Below are 18,497 nucleotides of genomic sequence, written 5' to 3'. Positions count from 1 at the left end.
TATCAAACTGCTGTCAAGTTAATTAAATATGCCAAGCTTCATACCTGGAAAAATATAATTATGAGTAAAAAATCTACATCTCCTGGGCTCCGGTAAACCTCAGAAGGTAGCTACAGAGGTGGGTTAGAAGCTAAATGTGTGGTGCTGGTCTTTAAGAAGGTTTTTAATCAAAGTAGTGCTGTATCATAAAGAAAAGTGGGCAAGTTGTCTAAACGTAGGCTGTTTTTAATCAGCCTAATGATAGCGGGGTCTCAGGTCATTCGGGGCTTTTTTTGCTCTGTGTGTGTCACATAAAAATGTCAGGTGATGTAGCATAGAGAGCAAGAAAGTCCACATTGGGAGGAAGCCAAACAAAGGACTCTGACCCAGGAGCTGTTTGTGATGTTGTGTCATGCTGTGTTTGCTGGGTGACTTACTTGTCTCACTGCTCTCTCTGCTGGTGGTAGTTAACCCCTATGGACTCTCAGGTTATTTAAGCCTGGCTGTAGTGAAGCTGCTGCAGCTCTCTGCTCCTCACAGGCATCCTCTGGGTTTGTTTGATTTGTTTTCTGAAGTTTATTCTTATGTCTTGCTTTGCACCTTTCAACAAACACCTCCATCACCATCCATCACTCATACACATCTGACTATACTGACATCCACACCCATTATCCTAACAGTCTCAAACTGTCTTTAATAATGGGAATATCTCCCTCGCTGTTGTGACAATATAACATGTTTAACTTATGTCTGATATGAAATATACCTTATTTATTTTAGTCCAAACCATGATCTAAGTCATGACTTTTTCACAAATACAAACATCACATGACAATTGCTACTGCGGCATCCACAGTCACCTTATGTTTGGCTGTCATATTAAAGATAACAATTATAAAGAATGATTATTAAAAAGAATTTGCGCTAATCTCAATTTACCTTAAATAAGCAACTTTTATTCCACCAAATGTTCATTTAGTTTAGCAAATACAATTCATTTGTTTGAACACACTGGTATCTAAGTACTCATTTGCTTGATTTTTTTATATAACCCCCCTACACATACACACACACGCACACACACACTTTTTAGTCATCTTATCATCCCACTGAACCTAACAATAGACTGTGAACAGATAAAGCTTACTTTTGGTGTTGCATGGAATGAAAGCACAGAGCCTTCTTTGTGGAGTTGCTATTTTGGGCTAATGTGTGACAATCACTTACAGAGAGTGCAGAAACTCGCTAACTGCTGCAGCAGGAAAATGGGTTACCAAAAAATCTAAAAAAACAGCATCAAGTTAATCACAGGAATGCAGTGAACATCACAGACTGACAAAGCAAGAGGATTTACAAGGGACATCTTTAGTCAAATGAAATGGGAGCATAAAATGGAACTGAATCTCCAGCTTGTTCCAACCCAGGGCACAATTTTAAGACTTTTTTCTTCTCGATGAAATTTTATTTACAAGCTAAAAGTGTTTTCGCAACCTATTTTGAGTAATGACCTCTGATTTATGAAAAACTGCAGCATGTTTTCATGTATGTACTGCTCAGAAAATAGATGTGGCTTTTAATTATAGCTGGGATTATTATGAATCAGTTGGTGTGTAGCTGTGTGTGTGTGTGTGTGTGTGTAGTATTATTCATGCAAGGACCTTGGGGACACTTCTACTGCTGAAAGTAGCTTTGATCAGCCCAAGGCTACATGGAAAGAGAAATTGTGGATTAAATTGGACGGGAAACATACAGTTGGAATGGAATGCACCGTTTCCTTGGTCTGCTATGGTCTGAAAAGAAAAAGAATTGTTGGATCTTTTTTATTTCCTCTCTTTCTCTCTCTATCTCTCTCAATGTGCATATTCACCTTCCACACACACTGTAAAGTTAATTTAAAAATAAAAAGCATGGTCATGTAAACCCCATTGTGATGGACACTGAGGACTGTGTTGACAGGATGGGCCACAAATAGCCCAGCTATATGTCGCTACATGTCAGTGCAGATGAATATGAAGGGATTGCTTGGAGGCAACAAAGTGCCAATGGGGACACAGCAAACCGGTATGAATGATAGCCAAATGTATTTACTTACTGCACAGCATTGTTGTCTCTAGGGCATTTAAGTATACATATATTGGAAGATAATAACATTTTTTCTTGAGTCTCTGAGTGTAAGCACACTCTGAAGGGATAATTTGGAAACCTGTGCTTTAGTGAAAGCATTTCACTTTCACTTTTCTTTCTGATGGAAATGATGGATGATGGAAACATTAAACATAGTCTCACAGTAAGTTGTTTTAAAAACTGCAGATTGTTAAATGCTTTATCAACTACCACCAACTCCAAGTAATAGTTCCCTATGCCTTTTATATAAATAAAACAAGCAATACAAAACAGTTTGGAGGTTGAGTTAGGGAATCTCATGGGCTGAGGGAAAAAAGCTGCTCTGTAGTTTGGTGGTACAGCTGTGAATACTTTAGTTCTTTTACATCGCTTGGTTGGGGTGGGCGTTGTCTTTAAGTATCTAGACCTCTGTCTAGTTACCAGCTTACACACATCTCTGTGTGTTGACCAAAAAACTGCTTCAGTAAGCAAGTTATTAACTAATTATATTCTATAACCATTACCAGTGTTTGTGCTCAAACAGAAAATCTTTACAGCCAACTGGTGTTGGTATCAGGGTCACATTTTTACTGATTCAAGCACTTTCTATTTGAGGCCTAAACACCAGCTCCAAGTCCTTCACAACAGCTAATTTTCACTTATTCAAAGCTGACATTTTACATTCTTTTGAGGTACCTGATAAGTGCTTTAGGCATAGAATCATCACAATTGATAGAAACATTAATGAAACTTATTATAGACGATATTAACACAAGTCTTTAATTACTGAGTTTATGTATGAAGTCCTCGGGCTGTTTATTTGTACAGCGTATTCCCTGTAGTTCCTCGGCCTTGGTACAAAGCAGGACAGCTGGCTACTCTGAATTTGCATTTTCTTCATTAAAAATGCCTGTAAAATTGTCAACATTGAACATGAAACTGTACAATGTGGCCATGAGCAAACAACACAGATGGCGGAGAATAATGTCACAGCGCATCAGATCAAATATATTTTCATCATCTCACGCTTTTATGAGTTTCACTCTGTGTAGTCTGCAGTAGACTGAGCCTGTAAAGTGTTACACAGAGAAGCATATTTACATTTTTATACCTTTTTAGAGCTTATATATGTATGTGTGTATCTAGAATTAAGTGGAAGTATTCCTAGTCATGACACATAATTTATTATAATTGTGTTGTGTATAAGCTTCACATTCATATTACCATGCATTCTAATGCGGATACTTTAATTATTCAAGTACCATTTTTTTTCTTTTGTGAAACTCTCTTATTGAGATTTAAACAAAACTATATGAGAAAGTGAGACAACAAAGTGATATGTCACATTCTTATATTTAACCTAATTAAACAAACAGAAAACAAGAAATGGGAACATCAGTATTGCAACCCTCTTCTCATTGTAAACCATAAAACAAAAACTTGTTCGATGTGTGTTATCTGCCCAGTGTTGATACATCTATGAAATCCAGATCTGTGTATACTGACAGGATGGGGAGATGTTTTTTCTTCCCTTGCTGTGTGTAAACTCCAGGTGAATTGGGGATTCAGACTGTGCACCTACAAATCTGTCACTAAACTCTGTTTCTGACACAAGACCCAGAACTTGAACCTTGAGCCCTCTACATATCCGATTACAGGCTCTCGATATGTAATGACTTTTTGATTCTGTCCTCAATGTAGGCACCAGTGCTGACAGCCTCTCTGGTGACTTGGATGCAAGTTTTAACAAGATTTGGAATAATACATGTGAAAAGAAAAACTTTCACCTGAAGCAACTGTCACAGCATGAGAAACAGTCAGAGGACTATACTTAGATCTATGACATTTCCCTGCAGGCTTTAAAAGTTATCTTAGAAAATGTGGAGACATCAGAGGGAAATTTCCTATCAGCAACCTTTCCTAGGTTCTGATCCTCTGTGCCAACATCACCTATTCTTCTGCTCCACATGCAATATCTCTGTCAGTACAGTGTTTTTTCCACATCTCAAAGGAGTCAGAAAGGTTTTGTGGGTGTGAAAGCCTTTGCTTTAAGGTAACAACAGCAGCATCTGCCATGGCAGGAAAAACTCTCTGATATCTTGCTGGTATCTGTACTCTGTGCTGCTGCAGTCCTTAACTCCTTTAAACTCTCTACTCAGGGTTTCAGTTGACAGCCTCTGGGCTCAGCAGGCTCTGGTCACTGTGTTGATTCGGAATAAGGGATATCAAGCACTGACACAGAGAAGGCCGTGGTCTTACTTCCAGTCATACGTCCCTTGTTAACTCTGGGTTCTGTAGCTTCCTCTCTCAGAGCACAGAAAGCCTTCCTCTTAATGAATAGCGCTGACACTGTCGCTGCCATGCTTCCATTTGTCTCAAAAGATCTTTCAAAATCAGATTCCTCACATACTTTTGGTGTACGATGGATAGTATGTACAGGACCTGCACGAGTCACAGGGGACAACATCATCACCAACACCAACTGAACTCATGATGTCAAGAAGTTTTAGTCAATGGAAAGACGTGAGTGCAAATTCACCTGCGGTGGTGAAAATCGAAGCAAAGACTAACATGATCCCTTTCAGTCTTAAGAAGATAAAAGAAAAGCTGTTAAACACATACTATTCATATTGTTAGAGAAGCATAAATATTCCCCATATTACCTGAAAAGATAATCTGTGTTATTGCATTTTAACGTGGTACAGCTTTCTAATCACTTGTCATCAGATCAGAACAGAAAACAACCCATCTGTGATTGGCAGCCTTTCAGGGAGCTGCCTGACAGGCTTTGTTGAGGGAACCAAAGGCATTTTAAGGAGCTGTTTGTATACAAAATAATTAGGAGACATTCAGTTCAAATGTGCATTGAGCAAATTTACTGTACCTTGACTGGCCTAATTATTTTTAGCTGATTTACACAAAATGACCTTACACAATGACATTCATAACTCGCAAGATTAAGAGAACAGTTGTTTGCAGAATTTGGGTTTAGACTGGTGTTATGGAAAAAAACAGTATTGGGGATGCCATCTCTCGCAAAGAGACAAAGCCAGCCTCCTGAGACGATTCATTTTCAATAACATTATTCTTCACGTTCACTACGCAAGCCCTCTGCTATCTCTGGAGGTTTCTGACAGAGATGAGAAATAATCAGAGGTCTGTGGAGCTGAAGCTACACAAGAAACATCGAACTCCAGATTCCCTCTTAGCACCTAGCGGATCTTTTCTGAGTGGTGGTTGTAATCCCAAAGTGTGTTTTCCCTCTGTTGAAGTTTTCTGACTGACTGACAACACAGTCTTTGACATGGTTGGCACTATCTCCTCGTTTTCTCATTTGCCTGAGGACTCTCATTCCCCCAGGACATATAGACAGACAAAATCTTTCTGCTTTCACTTATCCTTTTTATCTCTTTTGTTGCTGTACTGAGAATATATTTTACTTTGTCAATTTTTGTTAAATTCGGGCTATAACAGCATTCCCTTACCTTAGCTGACATGCTAACTTCATCTGTAGTTGGGTTATTTTACCCAAACACAATTTTCAAACAGGGTCTGAATATCAATTTATAACCTGCAACAAATAACTCCAGCTCATTTTGTCTGTCAATGAAAACTTGCTTGTCAGGTATCTTATTTATTACCTATACTTTTATGTCCATTTATGTCCATTGCAAATAAAACAAATCCCCTTAGAAATCATGCAAAATAAGAGACTCCTCACAAATACAGAGAAAATTGACCTGAGAATTCCCATATTTCTAAGTTTTTTTCAGCTCAGTGATTGTTGTTTGCATACACTGCAAACACAAACTGATAATAGCTGCGATGACATATTTTATGATGCCAGTTTACAAAAGTCAATAAATAAAGGTGAAACAGCAGTACACAAGTTGTAGCCCACAAGCTGACAGTCACTGATTTTGTAAATAAGTTTTAAACAACAAAGTAAAATAATTACTAAAAGGCACATTTCATCTGTTAGGGAGATTGCCACCAAATCACAACTGCTCCTAATGACGAAGGAAGGTGAAGGTTTCCTAACCAAACAAAGTGGGACTCCCTGTTCTTATCAACAACACAGTTTTTTTAGTTTGTTCAGACATTCTGAACAAACTAAATATTAGTGACCAACATTGAAACCAGTGGCATACACTTAAGGCCAGAGAGGAGAGGCAAGGACAGGAAATTTAAAGAGGAAGAGGAGATGCAGATGCAAGATAAGAAGGCATTGATAACAGAAACACAAGAATGTGTTTGGTAAGCTCCTTCACGAGCGCGTCCAATATGTTCAACCCATGAAAAAAGAATAATAATGTTATAATAATGATAATTCCTAATAATAACATTTCATTCAGCTGTGTTCAGCTGTGGGCAGACCAGTTGCCCTCGGTGTGCAGGTTATTTGAACCTTCCCTCTTCATATGCATGAGGAAATAGGTGTCATTCTCATGTATTTTGCCATCTCCAATTCAAAACTGGCCTCGACAGACAGCATGTGGTGGCTGGCTGTGAAAAACATAGATAATAATGGTGAAATTCGGTGCCACAGCTGTAGAGGTAATTTTCACTGAGCAACACGGGATTCAGAGAATCATCCATCATGAATGTTGACTGCAGGATATCAACCTCTTGTCTCTCTTCTGCTGCTCCAAGGAAGGTGTTATTGTTGGTCAGCAGCCACAGCAAAGGTTTTGTTGCTGAAAAAGCTGTGGAAGCAGTCAGCGAGAGCCAGGCAACCACCTAGCACTTCAAGAAGCTCCCTGTAGCACAGTGCAGCTAACGGGACACATCACAAGACTCCAGACCCATTGCACCTTGCTCCCCTTACAAGAAAAACTGAGTCCTGACTGTTGCACACAGGATATGGGACTCATGGCTTAATCGCCGTGGATTTTAAGGTCAGTGTCATATAAAAAGATCTATGCAACCATCAGACATTATCAGAATTTCCATAACCATTTGCCATTGCTGAAATGTTGTAATCAGAGTCATACATTCAGTCCAATTTCTTGGTTTGTCTGTATGTCTGTCAGCAGAATTATGGAAAAAATACAATTTTCATGAAACATGGTGGAAGGACATGCATGGAGCATGGACCAAGGAAGATTCCATTAAATTTTGGAGTGGATCCAAATCAAGGGACGGATACACAAATTATTTTAAGCTTTCACAGAATGAAATTGAGTTATGGGTTGGCCCCTTCTCCCCAGCTTAAGAGAGCATCTGAGTTCGAGAGAACCAGACAGTGAATGAGGAGAGGGAGCAACGTTAGTGATAACAAACTGAGTGAATTGGAGAATTAAGCTTTTTTTTTCATGGCAGTTATGTTCTAAGTGCATAAACAAACCTGCACCTCCACGCACCCCTGAAGGTAGCTGCCACGCTGCTGGATTTTGTGTGTATTCAGACAAAATGTTAGAAACACAGACCTGCAGCTCTTTACGCTGGAGGACACGCAGCGTAGTGAATTGCAGGCTGTTCATGTTAAAAGCACTTTTCTCCTCTGCTCTTTCATGATCACAAAAAGCTGATATCTATAAGACTCATATTACTGTGCAAATATTACAGATTTGTGTGTTTGAGCCCCCCCCCTCTGTGCGACAGCACTGCATATTTGTAGTCACAATGGAGGGAGTACAACCAGCAACAATAAGGGTTTTCGTTCCTTGCTCTTCTATTAAATACAGTTCTGACCTCCTAAGAGGCCTCAGCTGTCTGTGATGGTGCTCCTGTGTCTCCTTCAAGGCTGCCACCGCTGCTGTGATTCCCCTCAATAGTATGAACGTCCTTCATTCAGACAGAAGCTTTTCCATGAAACACGTTTTTTTTTTTCCTTTTCTTCACAAGTAGCTACAGTACAGGAGTATAACGCAGAAAGTGTCTTGCACAATTCAACCTCTCTTGTGCAGTAATTCAGTTTCTCTCATGCAGTAGAACCCAGTCTGACTCACACACTAAATGCCAAATCACACTGATGTTCAGTCAACAGGGAAGTACTTGGTGATTGTGTCACCAAGTACTTCCCCCGTTCAGGATGCTGTGACACTGCACTTGTGTTTTGGTGTCTGTGGACAGTTGGATACATTGGATACTTGCTGACAGACAGACAGGCAGACACACACCCACACACACACACACACGTATTTGACGTTCATCTTGAGCTGAGAAAAGCTTTTTAACTGCAGTGAAACCCAACAAGGGGAAGAACAAAATCCAAGGAAGTGTGAAAAAATGGCTCAAGCCCAGAATCGTCCCCCCGTTTCTCCATCTACACTCTTTGCCTTCTCTGCTTCTCCTTGTCCATTTAGGGTCTTCTGCACCTTGGAGGTTGAAGCATTCTGTAGACACTTAAACTACAGCTACTTTCCATGAATCCAAGTGTATAAAAACTATGGTACATCCACTGGAACTGGGTCACTGCTCTAGCTTTGCTTTATCTTTGCATTTGTATTTTCCTTTCAGCACTCACCTGTTTGTCCCCTGAACTTGTGCATTTTTTATCAAAAGCCAAGCAGTCTTCCTTTTTCAAAGAGTGGAACATTGTGTCAGCTTAAGTTTCTGTGTCAAATTGCACTGTTTAGTGGACACATATATGCGCGTGTGCTTATCTGTGTGTAATAAAGAAGAACCTGCACACATGCACCCATACACAGTATTGTGATGCATGTCTACAGATGCGTGCATCGTATGAGGGTACAAGTGCAGAAACCCCACAGTTTACTCAAACACAGCTAACATAACAAATGCTGACTCAGTGCTTGAAGGGCACTTTGCAGAGTGTCTTAGCAGAAGGCTTTGTTGTTGAATTGAGGTGGCCCAGTGTCAACACCAGGAAATTGTGAAAGGAAAAAGCCTTTTATTTTTCCTTTGCTCTGTAAACACAACTTATCTCAGGGCTGTGCGTTCACATGGCAGTTAGCAAACTGTGGAGAAAAAAATATGTAAACTGCAATCAATTAACTTTGTAGAAAGATAGACTGTAGTGCCATTATTGTCCTCATATACGAATAATGATTCAAACAGGGTCAGATGTTTTTGGCATGTGTCATGTGTAGAGTCCTACATGGTACCCTCTGGAGTTTCTAAACATGAGTCATGATGTAACAACATCCGTCTACAAGGAACTCCACAGAGCTCCTATAAGATATAAAATGCTTGAAAGTGCAGAATGATGGCTATCCAAAGTACATACTGTTTAGTCATAAAAAAACAACTTGATCTTATCTTTGAACACAGTTGGTCTCTCTGTTATTTCCATCTCTCAGTTTCCAACAAGCAGTTGTCAGATGATACCGCAGAGTCTTTTTGCCCTATATTATAATTGTATTACCATCCCTCCAGAAAATAAATCACTTCAGGATGCAGACAGGTGCACAGCTGGGGTCCTTGGAGGGACATTTCACTTCTCTGGCTCTTATCTACTCGCCTCTCTGCCTTTTTGCTTTTCCTCCTAACCAGATTAATCTCTCCATGCAGCTCGGTTGAAAGGCGTCCCAGTTTGGGTGACGCATAGCCAGAGTGCTATAAATGACTACGGGCAGCCATACCACAAACAATAGAGGTCTTAGATGATTTATTTTGAAAAGGGTTGGTTAGTGAAAAGACAGCTAGTCAGACAGATGGGCAGAGAGAGAGAGACACCATGGACAGACATACAGCAGAGATGGCTTTTTAAAGCAAGACTGTTGTGAAGCCCTTTGCTGCTTAATGCCGTGTAACAATCAGCAGAGTACAACATGTTGGCTTGTTACCAGGCCATCACATCTAAAACAGTCAGAAACATCAGGTAACCGTCAGATTGCACTAATATGCCTCGAATGATATGAGTAGAATAGTACAAATATATTTATGTCTGAATGCTAAGTGTCCCAATACAGAGTCATAATTTAACAGAAGGGACAACACTCTTTGCTGCTTTGACACAGCTCGATTCCTGCAGCAGGACAACTCTGAGCTCATTATTGTTTTTATACACTAAGCACTGTTAAACAAATGGAAAAGATGACTTGAACGCTGATTTAGAACAGTAATTTGACCTGTTGACTGTTATGTGTTGACATATCCCAATGAACAGTTTTAACAAACAACTGTTTTTCTTCTGTTACAGGAAAGAATTAGCCTCCATCCACAGAGACCTGAGCTGACTTCTACACCCTTCTTGTTTGCAAGATCTCTGGGTCAAGAAACAAGTTTGCAAGGACCACAGAGGGCACTAATGGAAAGTTTAGTGACAAGTGGGCAATTTTTACAGGACAGCCAAGGCACCAACCTCGCACTGACCCTTTTAAGTGCCAGTATCACAGGCTCAGCATGGAAGAAGGAACTAAAGAAGCTGAAGAACTGGGTTTGCAATCCAAAAATGAAAGTATGCAAATTGATATGGTATTTTTAGCTTACAATATATAGGTTTCAACATGCTGAACATAAACTAAAGAAAGTAAAGTAAAAGTAAATCCAGTAAATCAGTCATAGCTTGCAGTGAGACAAAATGCAAGTTCAAAGAGAAGGATAAAACAAAAGCAGAATCGCTCTTCCATTCTTATGACTCTTCTGCTCTCTATGAACTATTGTCTTTTGACCCTTTGCCGATGTGAAAGGGGCCAGAACTCAACTGCATCCCAGAGTCACACCAAACTAGTTGAAGGCTGGCATCCAAAAAAGCTCAGATTTAACAAACTCTGAACCTCACCACAGTGTGGCCCCCTCAGGTTGGGGTGAACAAAGATGTTATGATCCTGCCTGCTGAGAGAGACAGCTCGGCTAGTTGAGCTGCCACAAGGGATTGAGTGCAGAGTACACAAGAGCTAATACTGTGCATCTGTAGCCCCCATCTCCTTCCAGAGCAACTTAACTATCTGACCAGGTTACTTCACATTAATTGGTCATCGCTACCTTCATTCCATTTATTCAATGTTGCATTTATTCATTCATTTGAATGTTTAGTAGTTATTAGTTGTGTGATTTGTTAGTAGTTTAATAAACCTCGCATTTATGAAGGGCTTGATTATGTGGTTTGTGCGTGTTAAGTATTATGGTTGCTGTTACCAGTTAAAAACCTTTAGAACTGAGAATTAATTAGTTCATTTTCATTTTCCCTGATTTAGATGTGTTGCCTCACAGTGAATATAATTCAACTAAATTCTGTTTATATCTCATATTCACTAGGCTACATAATGGCACCCAGTGTGAGGATTATTTATTATTCTTACATATTTTGGTACCCTTTAAGGGTACAGAATATTTATCATATAATAAGAGGTAGGAAGACACTGGAGAATCAATATTTGCAACATTTTCTCACTAAGTATTGGGCTGCTGTGGCAATGCAATCAGGTAACAGTAAAACCCTACCTTCACCTCAATCAGCCTATTTTGCTGAGAGAAAAAAAGTATATCAAAACAACATTTCAAGAGTCTAAAGTTGCCTGTGCAAGGACATATTTTTAAGTATTGGGGCCCCTACACCAATAGGGACATTAATGAAGTTACATTCTAAATACACAGACAGCCTTGCAGCTTTAACAGCTTCAGTCTTTTGGAAGGGCTTTCCACAAGATTTTGAAGTGTGAGAATTTTTTCAAATTCATACAGAAGAGCATTTGTGAGGTCATACACTGATCTTGGACAAAAAAAGGCCTGGCTCGCAATTTCTGTTCCAGTTCATCCCAAAGATGTTGGATTGGGTTGAGGTCAGGACTCTCTGTGGACCAGTCGAGTTCTTCCAGACTAAACTCATCCAATCATGCCTTTATGGACGTTGCTTTGTGCACTGGGACAAAGTTATGCTGGAATAGAAAAGGACTCCTCCAAACTTTTGCCACAAAGTTGGAAGCATAGCATTGTCCAAAATGTCTTGGTGTGCTGAGGCATAAAAATTTCCCATCACTGGAATTCAGGGGCCAACCCCCTGGAAAACAACCCCATACCACACCTGAATTCAGTAGTCAAGAGGTGTATCACAATACTTTTGTCTCTGTAGTGTAAGTAAGGATGGGATGTTTGCCACTGGCCATGCCCCTCTTATTGATTCGGGCTGATCACAGGCATGTATTTCATTTGCTTCTGTCAGTTTAATGAAACTTTTTGAAGACCGATGTATGCGAGATATTGTTTTTAGTTTTGTTGCGGCTATTATTGATGTATTGGGTCTTGCTCCTGAGAAGCATGTTAAAGTGAAGGAAGACATGCTTGAACCACACATACATATCCACACTGAGACACAACAAGCATTTACGAATGCTTGTTGAACACCTGACACATATACGCACACACATTAATTATGTGAATTCATAAACACCTTATGGTGACACAAGCAATACCCCCATCTCAGTCACAGGAATTTCATTAAGCAGAGGTGTTTGTGTTTATATGGGGTTGGCAGAGCAATTTTGCATGGCATACTGATAGTGCTACAACAGAGTCTGAGGTCTATTGTCACTCAGATGGTGTTATGACCTCAGTCGCTGTGCCCCAGAGGAAATTTTCCTTTAATTAAAACAGCAACACATTGGCACAGTAGGCAGAGTCGCGGGGGAGGGAAACGGTGTGTGTGTGTGTGTGTGTACTCGTATTCCTGTAGTTGTGGGAACAAATATTTGTTTATATAGTCATATTATGAGGACCTGCTTACTTATGGGGACAAGGTTAGGATGAAGTTAGGGTTAGGATTAGTCAAGTAATGTTTATTGTTATGTTTAGGTGGTGGATAAGTGGTGGAAACATGACTGTGTATGTGTGTGTGTGTGCGTGCCATTTGCTTTCTTTCTCTCTAATTCCTTTGACAATTAGAGACAAAGAAAGCAAATTACTTAAATAACGAAGGATCATTTTGTCAGCATTTCTGACAAAAAAGACAGGACAACTATGGTCTGCACTAGTACAGAAACCTTCATATGAATGTGTTTTATTGTCAGTATGGCTATATGTGATCCGGTGATCTGAAGGTCAGTATTCAATGTCCTGGCAATTTTATTTTTGTCTTAGGCGGAGATGCAGAGATCGTTTTCCCCACTACTGGCTTCAGTACATTCATGTAACTCTATAATAGATGACTCTTACTCCACTTTTTGCTTTCAAGGTCTTTGTTCCCTGTCTTATATGCAAGCTTGCCTGCTGCATCATTTACTCTGATAATCTTTGTTTATGCACAGTTTTCTTGATGCTAATTTCTAGCTGCAAAGCATTTGTACTTCCCAGAGGTCACTTGTCAATCAGACTGCTGCTTTGTTGTCTTTTTTAATTAATTAATGGCTGCTATTGATGCTCCTACTAACTAAGCTTTGTTGATTATTCATTCTGGGCCAATTCAAATGTAAATGCATCACATCCCAATTGCCAGAAGCTTTTGTGAATTGTATAGCTTCTGTTTTTCTACCATCTTCGGTGAGTCTAATTTGTTTATTTTTTCTAAACATACATATATGATTATTGTAATCCTCATCAGAATGTGGATGTTGTCTTTTGCTGAGGTTGATCAGTTCCCATCTGACATCATGAACATCTGCACGTTTTCTTGACATTCCACAACTTACCCAGTGGTCAGTTCTTCCTATAGGGCTAACACTGCACACAGGAATTGTTGCAGGGATTTCAAATAATACCTGGCTTCCTGTGCATGTAGGTTGTTGCTGTATCATTAATAGCTAATATAGCTAGTATAGACTAGTAGTATAGAAGTTGTATAGTATAGACAACACAGTCAGCAACAACTGTAGTTTATTATCCATGTTGAATTAACCACTGGTAGTTAAGGTCACTTTGTTATGTTTTCAGAAAAGTGTCTTGTCAATGAGTTGTGAGGAATCAGGGAAGGAAACGAAGTAACTAATAAATTAGATCCAGTCAGGAGGCAAATGTGGCTTTCTGCATCATAATATCCAAAAATCTCCATTTATCTCCATTAATTATTTAGTTTCTGAATATCTTCACACTGGTCGGAGTTTCTCAAAAGGTGTGTTTTCAGTGACTTAAAATGCTGTTTATGTGTATACAAATCGTCAAAATGCATAGAAAAGGCTACATTTTATGTTATATCTGTGTGTGTGTGTGTGTGAGAGAGAGAGAGAGAGAGAAATAAAGCGTTGGCTCAGCATGCAATATATTAAGCATCTTAAATTCTTCGTCTCTACCTTTCTCTTTTGGGATTCACTTGGATTCATTCAGCATCAGAGGGATGTGCCCACAGGGAGATGAAAGCAGAGGAAATGCTTTGTAAATGAATAACCTCTAAAGACCTTACTTCAGCCATTGTGCCATTAGTGTGTGTGTATGCGTGTGAAATAGCGGGAAAGTTGGTTTGAGTGTTTTTGCATACATTTAACAGAAAAGTACAGGAAAACAAAAAGTGAGAAAAAAGATTGATGAAAGAAGAGAGAAAAAGTGAATGTCTCTCAGCCGCTGCAGTGTGTGTAGACATGAGGGCTGATGCTCCCCAAGAGTCTCACACACTATCAGGCCTCTGCCCAACTGCCGGAATCCTAATTATCCTAATTAACATGCCTATGTATACACATACACATACACAAAGCATTGTGTTCATAACTTGTAGGGACATTACATAGACTTAGCCACACACAGGCACATGCACACACTGCGTGAAAGTGCCTGCACGTGATCTAATCCAACGTGCAGCAACATGAATCACCTCATTTGGTTTACTGCTGGATGGTCATGTTTGAGATTCCTGTGGTGCTTCCTTGCTTTGGTTTGGTTGTTTCAGTTTGGCTTCATGCTGTACAATCATCAAATAGCGTATTTTTTTTTCTGAAATGGCAGTGGATGAAAAAAAAAAATATTCAGCTGTGCCACAGGGGTTCAATGGACAACAGTTCTTAAAAGACTCAAGATTCTGGCATCATCTGCCAATGACCAGGTCCACGAGGTCGCCAAAATATGAAAATATGCCTCTTTATTTTTTTTGGTAAGCATCCAGTGTGTAATAAAAGCTGAGTTTAACCATAAAGCTATTCCCCTTTCCCTTGTATATATAAATATATATATCGATGCACCACATATAAGAAAATATATGTGGTGCACATACTTAATGTGTTTGTAGGACTCAACCAAGGTAGCAGAGGGCCTTATAGCTTTTATGATAAACAACAATTTTCTTCAGTCAAATTCTGGATATTCATCCACATTCATGGTGGAGAAAAATCCATTTAGTTAGTGTTTATGGATAGAAGAACCAGACAGCTATGTCAGTTTTTGGTTGATCCAGTGAATCAAATATCTGACAAATTAAGACTGACTTGTACCACTGTCCACAATGGCCTCATACTATGAGATATTGAAGGGGAAAATCATAGACGGTAGACAAACGAATTATTATTCAATGGCGTATTGCGTCACTGCCACTGGGAGGGCATAGAAATTAAAGTTGTGAATCTAAACAAAAGTGATCTTAATACAATCTGCCATTTGTCTTCATCACAGTGTTTTTGTTCTCACATATCTGTGTATGAAGTGTGTTTGTATGTGTATGCTTGTATTTGTGATGCATGGTTGCAGAGAGGGATGGCTTTGGGGATTCACTCTGTCTCAACAAGTCCAAGCCGGCCACATGGTGACTGAGCCTGGCAACGGCCATCTGGACCAGCTGGCAGTGCCTGGCTAATGGAGCACAGACTGGAGTTTTGCCTGGCAGGGTGAATCTTCAGTTTGGATAATAGCTATAATGATTAAATGGGGTGTGGATTTTGAACTTGGCTGTGAGGACATCATGCAGTGAGTAGTTTCCATTGCTGGCTGTGTAACATCTTTGACACTAGAGCACAAATGGCACTGTGAGTGGACGTGAGGCTAAATGATAATGTTGATGGACTTCATAATTAAAGCAAATCTGCTCCTCACATCGAGTTTTGTTGTCACTCCAGTTTACCTAATGGAGAGGCAAACTTTTATTCAAATGCTAATTTATGTGTGGAAACCAGCAAAACCTTTAGTTTTTAACCAATTAGTCTAGTGAGATGTATGGATGGGGAAAACATCTGCCAGTGCTAATCAGGGTCATTAAAGTGATTATTGATCCAAACAACACAGTCTCCTGATAGATGATCGTGAATGTTGATCTTTTACTCTGGTTTAATCCTTGATGTTCTAAAATTAGCCAGTCAGGAGTTTCAAGGTTGGTGTCCACATTCAAGTTCTAACAAGCTAGTGAAAGAAAAGATATTTGAAAATGGAATATTTGAGAAACAGCTGTTGGTAGGGAAAGGACTCAGCAGGTCTCATTTGAGGAGGACTGGAGAAAAGGCCAGCTCGACAGAAACAGATTCTTGACTCCCCTCTGGCATGGCAGAGGTCTCTGTGGTAGGCCTCTTTCACATTCATTAACGTACACAAAGAGAACCACAAACACATCAAAATTAGATTTCCTGGTTGGTTATCAGGGATCACAACTGAATCAAACTCAAATCAGAGCATGACATTACCTGATCACAAATGTATCGATACTTGTCAGCCAGTAAGTAAACTGCATGGCAGTAAGGAAATGTCACAGATGTGTTTGTAGTAATTCAGAAATGGTGCAGCCACCACACAGCTTGTCCAGCACTGATAGGCTCATTTTGCAGCTGTAAGATTCATTTACATTAAAAAACAAATATTGGCTAAGGTATCATCAACAGATTTTTTAAATTGAAATCAAATACATGATTTCAAACGTATGGCTATTATTTGGCATGAACGAAAACACAAAGTTTCAGCATTCTTTACATAATATAATAATATACGCTCAATTTTTATTTCCTCTCATTAGTCACAACTGTAGTTTCCTGAACAACTCATATTTTCAGGAATTTGCTAATGAAGAACACTACAAAGCTGGCGCAGAGACAGCTTGACTTTGAGGAAAACAAAAACTTGAGGCATCTGAAGCCTCCCCAGACATTTTCTGTGACTCATTTAAGGCCCACCTCACTGTGCAACCCTCTGCTATGCAAATATATGCTGAGCAGATGACCTTTTTAACTGCAAATAACATCCATGAATATGGAAATGTATGTACCTGATGACTTTGGCCAACAAACAGGGGTGCATAATTATACAATCATCCACCCACAAAGCTTGGAATTTTGGGAGTGCGACCTCAGCTGTGATTGTTCTGCCTAAAGAGAAAGAGAGACACGCTTCCAGACTGTGTGTACGTGTGTGGTGGCCGTGGACTGTGGAGGATACTGATCACAGCTGAAGGCAACAGGGGGAGACTTAAGAGGATTGTTATGCTATGCCCTTGTGTGTGCCTTTGTACCTCTATGTCTGTTTTTATGCATACTATGTGTGTGTATTTGTGCTGGCATGCAGGAATGTGCTTCTGTGAGTTTTCATCTCCATGTGTTTGTATCTTAGCCCTTGTGCTTGTGCTTGTGCCTGTGTAATTTTACTGTTACGCACCTCTGCCCCCATATGTTTTTGCATATGTCCAAGCAGCATGCCTGTGCATATCACTTTGCATATCTTTTTATTTTGGGATCAGTGCTGGTCATAAGGACACCCAAGGTGTGGCAGGAATTTGCCTTAAATTGATTCCATTAAATTATGCAGAAAAACAAAACTGATATAGTTTTATTTTTTCAATTTTGTCTGAACTTAATATGCAAGAACTGTCTTTGGAATTCTGAATGGCTAATATTCTACAATAAGCAATATCATTAAATATCTCCTTTTATCTTTCTATCTAAATGCAAAATATATTCAGTATTATGGTAATATTATTTATTATATTAATGTTATTTATTGATTTTGGCAAATTATTCATAATTTAGTAATATAGGCAGAGTTATATATATTTCCAAACTTTTCTGTATGCACACAAGCATACGCCAGCCAAAAAAACCAACAACAAATAAACAAACAAACAAATAAATAGTCTTTCAGGGACAGACACAGTCTGATTTCCAGACCAAGAAAGCTATTAGCCTTCTATTACCTGTCGCTCTGGAAATGTCAAGACACCATTATGTGGAGCTGTATTGTGGGGTTTGCTCAGCTCACCTTTGGTATTTTTTTTTTTTTATTTGCGCCTCAGATGCCAGAAGGTCCAGTGTTATGGTAATGTTCATTTTTGATAAGCCAGCACTGCAGCTTGATAGACAGGGTCTGGAACAATACAAGGCTCTGGCCCTATCACTCTTGGCAGTAGGGCAAGGACACAAAGGAGACATAATGAGCGGAGATAGCATTGTGATGGGAGGCTGCAGATGAGAGAGACTGAAAGTACTGTGTTTTGGTGTGTGTGTGTGTGTGTGTGTGTGTGGGTGTGTGGGTGTATCTGAATGACAACGGCAGAATGTTGGCATGGGAGGAATCTTGTACACCAGTATGTGTGTTTGCGTGTGAGCATCTGTGTGTGTCAGAGAAAGAGAGAGAGACAAAATGTGTCTGCCAATCAATCATTAGTTTGACAGGCAGCCTTT

This window comes from Scatophagus argus, chromosome 2, assembly GCF_020382885.2.
Source record: "Scatophagus argus isolate fScaArg1 chromosome 2, fScaArg1.pri, whole genome shotgun sequence".
Taxonomy (NCBI): domain Eukaryota; kingdom Metazoa; phylum Chordata; class Actinopteri; family Scatophagidae; genus Scatophagus; species Scatophagus argus.
This window is presented reverse-complemented; position numbering follows the sequence as displayed.